The following is a 6000-nucleotide window of genomic DNA, read 5'->3' on the forward strand; positions in this document are numbered from 1 at the left end:
GGGAGGAGGTCCTGTAGAGAGATTTCTGGGAGTTAGGAAGGAAGCTGAGAAGCAGGACCTCCAGGGTAGTAATCTCGGGATTGCTACCTGTGCCACGTGCTAGCGAGGCCAAGAATAGTAGGATCAGGCAGATGAATGCGTGGCTGAGAGACTGGTGCAGGGAGCAGGGCTTCAGATTCTTGGATAACTGGGATCTCTTCTGGGGGAAGTATGACCTGTTCAAAAAGGACAGGTTACACCTGAACCCGAAGGGGACTAATATCCTGGCGGGAAGGTTTAATAGAGCTGTTAGGGAGGGTTTTAACTAATTTGGCAGGGGGATGGGAACCGGAATGATAGAGCAGAGGAAAGGGAAAACAGAAATAAATCTAAGATAGTGAGCAGTAAAGATGTCAGGAAAGACAGGCAGGTGATGGGACAAATTTGTAGCCATTGAGATGAGTTGCAGTGCAATAAGGTTGCAGTGAAATCAAAGCGAAAAGTACCAAATACTGGTCTGAAAGTGTAATACTTAAACGCATGCAGCATAAGGAATAAGGTGGATGATCTTGTCGTACAGCTACAGATTGGCAGGTATGATATTGTGGCCATCACTGAGACCTGGCTAAAGGATGCATGTCTCTGGGAGCTGAACGTCCAAGGATACACGGTGTACCGGAAGGATAGGAAGGTAGGCAAAGGGGGAGGTGTGGCTTTATTGGTAAGAAATGATATTAAATCATTAGAAAGAGGTGATATAGGATTGGAAGCTGCAGAATCTTTACGGGTTGAGCTAAGAAATCGCAGCGGTAAAAGGACCCTGATGGCAGTTATTTATAGACCTCCAAACAGCTGCAGTGATGTGATCTACAAATTACAAAAGGAAATAGAAAAGGCTTGTCAGAAGGGCAGTGTTATGATAATTGTGGGGGATTTTAACATGCGAGTGGATTGGGAAAATCAAGTCGGCACTGGAGAGAATTTGTAGAACGTCTAAGAGATGACTTTGTCGAACAGCTTGTTGTTGAGCCCACTAGGGGATCAGATGTATTGGATTGGGTCTTGTGTAATAAACCGGAAGTGATTAGAGAGATTGAGGTGAAGAAACTCTTAGGAGGCAGTGATCATAACATGATTGAGTTCACTGTGAAATTTGAAAAAGAGAAGCTGAAGTCTGATGTGTTGATATTTCAGTGGAGTAAAGGAAATTGCAGTGGCATGAGAGAGGAACTGGCCGAAGTTGACTGGAAAGGGACACTGGCGGGAAAGACGGCAGAGCAGCAGTGGCTGGAGTTTATGCGAGAAGTGAGGAAGATGTAAGACAGGTATATTCCAAAAAAGAAGAAATTTTCGAATGGAAAAAGGATGCAACCATGGTTGACAAGAGAAGTCAAAGCCAAAGTTAAAGCAAAGGAGAGGGCATACAAGGAAGCAAAAATTAAAGGGATGATAGAGGATTGGGAAGGTTTTAAAAGCTTACAAAAGGAAACTAAGCAGGTCATTAAGAAGGAAAAGATTAACTATGAAAGGAAGCTAGCAAGTAATATCAAAGAGGATACTAAAAGCTTTTTCAAGTATATAAAGAGTAAAAGACAGGTGAGAGTAGATATAGGACCAATAGAAAATGATGCTGGAGAAATTGAAATGGGAGATAAGAAGATGGTGGAGGAACTGAACGAGTATTTTGCATCAGTCTTCACTGAGGAAGACATCAGCAGTATACCGGACACTCAAGGGTGGCAGGGAAGAGAAGTGTGCACAGTCACAATTATGACGGAGGAAGTACTCGGGAAGCTGAATAGTCTAAAGGTAGATAAATCTCCCGGACCAGATGGAATGCACCCTCGTATTCTGAAGGAAGGAGCTGTAGAGATTGCAGAGGCATTAGTGATGATCTTTCAAAAGTCGATGGATTCTGGCATGGTTCTGGAGGACCGGAAGATTGCAAATGTCACTCCACTATTTAAGAAGGGGGCAAGGAAGCAAAAAGGAAATTATAGACCTGTTAGCTTGACATCAGTGGTTGGGAAGTTGTTGGAGTTGATTGTCAAGGATGAGGTTACAGAGTATCTGGAGGCATATGACAAGATAGGCAGAGCTCAGCATGGATTCCTTAATGGAAAATCCTGCCTGACAAACCTATTACAATTTTTTGAGAAAATTACAAGTAGGCTAGACAAGGGAGATGCAGTGGATGTTGTATATTTGGATTTTCAGAAGGCCTTTGACAAGGTGCCACACATGAGGCTACTTAACAAGATAAGAGCCCATGGAATTAAGGGAAAGTTACATACGTGGATAGAGCATTGGCTGATTGGCAGGAAACAGAGAGTGGGAATAAAGGGATCCTATTCTGGTTGGATGCCGGTTACTAGTGGTGTTCCACAGGGGTCCGTGTTGGGGATGCTTCTTTTTACATTGTACATCAACGATTTGGATTATGGAATAGATGGCTTTGTGGCTAAGTTTGCTGACGATATGAAGATAGGAGGAGGAGCCGGTAGTGCTGAGGAAACAGAGAGTCTGCAGAGAGACTTGGATAGATTGGAAGAATGGGAAAAGAAGTGGCCAATGAAATACAATGTTGGAAAGTGTATGGTTATGCACTGTCGCAGAAGAAATAAACAGGCAGACTATTATTTAAATGGGGAAAGAATTCAAAGTTCTGAGATGCAACGGGACTTGGGAGTCCTCGTGCAGGATACCATTAAGGTTAACCTTCAGGTTGAGTCGGTGGTGAAGAAGGCGAATACAATGTTGGCATTCATTTCTAGAGGAGTAGAGTATACGATCAGGGATGTGATGTTGAGGCTCTATAAGGCGCTGGTGAGATGTCACTTGGAGTACTGTGGGCAGTTTAGGTCTCCTTATTTAAGAAAGGATGTGCTGGCGTTGGAGATGGTACAGAGAAGATTCATTGGAATGATTCCGGGAATGAGAGGGTTAACATATGAGGAACGTTTATCCGCTCTTGGACTGTATTCCTTGAAGTTTAGAAGAATGAGGGGAGACCTCATAGAAACATTTCGAATGTTGAAGGGCATGGACAGAGTGGATGTGGCAAAATTGTTTCCCATGGTGGGGGAGTCTAGTACGAGAGGGCATGACTTAAGGATTGAAGGGCGCCCATTCAGAACAGAAATGCAAAGAAATTTTTTTAGTCAGAGGGTGGTGAATCTATGGAATTTGTTGCCACGGGCAGCAGTGGAGGCCAAGTCATTGGGTGTATTTAAGGCAGAGATTGATAGGTATCTCAGTAGCCAGGGCATCAAAGGTTATGGTGAGAAGGCGGGGGAGTGGGACTAAATAGGATAATGGATCAGCTCATGATAAAATGGCGGAGCAGACTCGATGGGCTGAATGGCCGACTTCTGCTCCTTTGTCTTTTGGTCTAATGGTAACTCAGCAGGCCAGGCAGCATCTATGCAGAAAAGTACAGTTGACGTATTGGGCCGAGTCCCTTCAGGAAGATTGGATAAAAAAATGAGGAATGGATTTAAAATGTGGGGGGAGGGAAGAGAGAAGCAAAACGGGAATGCGAAGGGGTGAAGTAAAGAGCTGGGAAGTTGATTGGTGAAGGAGATACAAGACTGGAGATGGGAGGGAATCTGATATGTGAGGATAGGAGGCCATAGAAGAATGTAAAGGGGTGAGGAGTACCAGAGGGTGCTGACGGTCAGGGAAGGAGATACGATGAGAGAACAAAAAGGGGACGGGGACAGGTGACAGAGGGGGTGGTGTTGGAAGGGTGTTGGGAGGCACTACTGGAAGTTCAAGAAATCGAGGTTGGAGGCTACCTAGACAAAATACAAGGTGTTGGTCCTCCAACCTGAGTCTTGCCTAATCACGACAGCAGGGGAGGCCATCGTTTGACATATCGGAATGGGAATGAGAAGTGGAATTAAAATCAGTGGCCACTGGGAGATCCAACTTCTTGTGGTAAACGGAGCGTAGGTGCATGGTGAAAAGGTCTCTTAATCTACGTCAGGCCTCAATCATATACAGGAGAGCACAGTGGGAGCACTGGACACAGTACATGACCCCAATAGGCTCACAGGTCAAGGCTCGCCTCACCTGGAAGGACTGTTTGGGGCCCTGAATGATAGTGAGGGAGGAGGTGTAGGGGCAGGTGTAGCACTTGTTCTGCTTGCAAGGATAAGTGCCAGGAGGGAGATCAGTGGGGAGGAATGAATGGACAGGGAATCACATAGGGTTCAATCCCTGTGGAAAGCAGAAAATGGGGTTGAGGGAAAGATTTGCTTGGTGGTGGGACCCCGATGGAGATGGCTGAAATTCTGCAGAATAATGTGCTGGACGTGGAGGCTGGTTGGATGGTAGGTGAGGACAAGAGGAAACCTATCCCTGATAGGGTGGCAGGAGGATAGGATAAGAGCAGAGATGTGTGAAATAGAAGAGATGTGGTTGAGGGCAGCATTGATGGTGGAGGAAGGGAAACCCCTTTCTTTGAAAAAGGAGGACATCTCCTTTCATTCTAGAATGAAAAGCCTCAGCCTGAGAGTAGATGTGGTGGAGATGGAGAAATTGAGAGAAGCAATGGCATTTTTACAAGTAATAGTGTGGGTAGAGAGATAGTCCAGGTAGCTGTGAGAGTCTGTAGGTTTATCATAGACATCAGTAGATCAGCTGTCTCCGGAGATAGAGATGGTGAGATTGAGAAAGGGGAAGGAGGTATCAGATTTATAATAGGCATCAGTAGATAAGCTGTCTCGAATTTGGATGGTTTCACCCTACATTGTGGACGGGATGATCCAATTCCTAAGCAAACTAGAAAAAACTGTAGCAATCAAAGGATAAGACATATAAGTAGAATTAGGCCATTCGGCCCATTGAGACTGAATCACTATTCCATCATGGCTGATTCAATATCCCTCGCAACCCCATTCTCCTGCCTTCTCCCCATAACATTTGACACCCTCACTAATTTCAAACCTATCAATCTTCACTTTAAATATACACAATGACTTGGTCTCCATGGCCATCTGTGGCAATCAATTCCACAGATTCTCTATACTCTGGCTAAAGAAATTCCTCATCTCTTTTCTAAAGGGATGTCCTTCTCTCCTACGACAATGGCATCTGGTTCAAGACTCTCCCACTTTTGGAAACATCCCCTCCAGGTCCATGTCTTCAGGGCCTTTCAATATTCATTTGTTTTCAATGAGATTCTCCAATCATCCAAACTCCAGTAAGTACAGGACCAGATCCATCAACAACTTCTCATATTAACCCTTTCATTCCTTATACCCTTCTCATATACTCTCCAATGCCATCTGTTCTTAGACATGGGGTCCAAAACTGCTCACAATACTCCAAGTGCATTCTGACCATTGCCCTAGAAAGACTCAGCATCACATCATTGCTTTTATATCCCAGCTAGGATTCCCAAGTCCCTTTGCATCTGATTTCTGAAGTTGCTCCCCGTTTAGAAAATAGCCAGACTGAGTGGGCCAACCAAGATTTGGAACAAACCCCAAGATGTCCGTCCTCAGAAAAACCTGACGAGTGGTGCGACCATTTGATGTGTGCAAAGGTCACCCAAACTCCTTACAGTATTCAGGGCAGGGGACGTCACTGTTCGACTGCTAATTTGGTTATACTCTGCCACCCTTTTTAAAACAGGAGGCTGAGGTTGGGGTTCCTGAGGCCAAAGATCTCATCCAACACTGCAAGCAGAAATGGACCAGGGCAAGAGGGATTTGGCTGGTCTCTACCCGGAAGGTGGAAACCAAGGCTAACTGAAAGAGAGGACAGGGACCCGCTTTGCAGCCTGGCAAAAGGTCTGGCTGTCCACTCAGGACTTGCCTCTCCGGGACGAGTCTAGAAATTTGGCACCCAAGTTCATTGCACTTTTCAAAGTCCTCAAGAAAGTAAACCTGGTGCTGTACAGCTCCCCAAGGCCATGAAGATCAACCCCACTTTCCACATCTCTAAATTGAAACCTGTCTGCACCAGCCCCTGAGGAGTAGATTTAAAAGGTGGGGGAGTGGACAGAAAGCCACC

This window comes from Mobula birostris, chromosome 21 (genome assembly GCF_030028105.1).
Source record: "Mobula birostris isolate sMobBir1 chromosome 21, sMobBir1.hap1, whole genome shotgun sequence".
Classification (NCBI taxonomy): Eukaryota; Metazoa; Chordata; class Chondrichthyes; order Myliobatiformes; family Myliobatidae; genus Mobula; species Mobula birostris.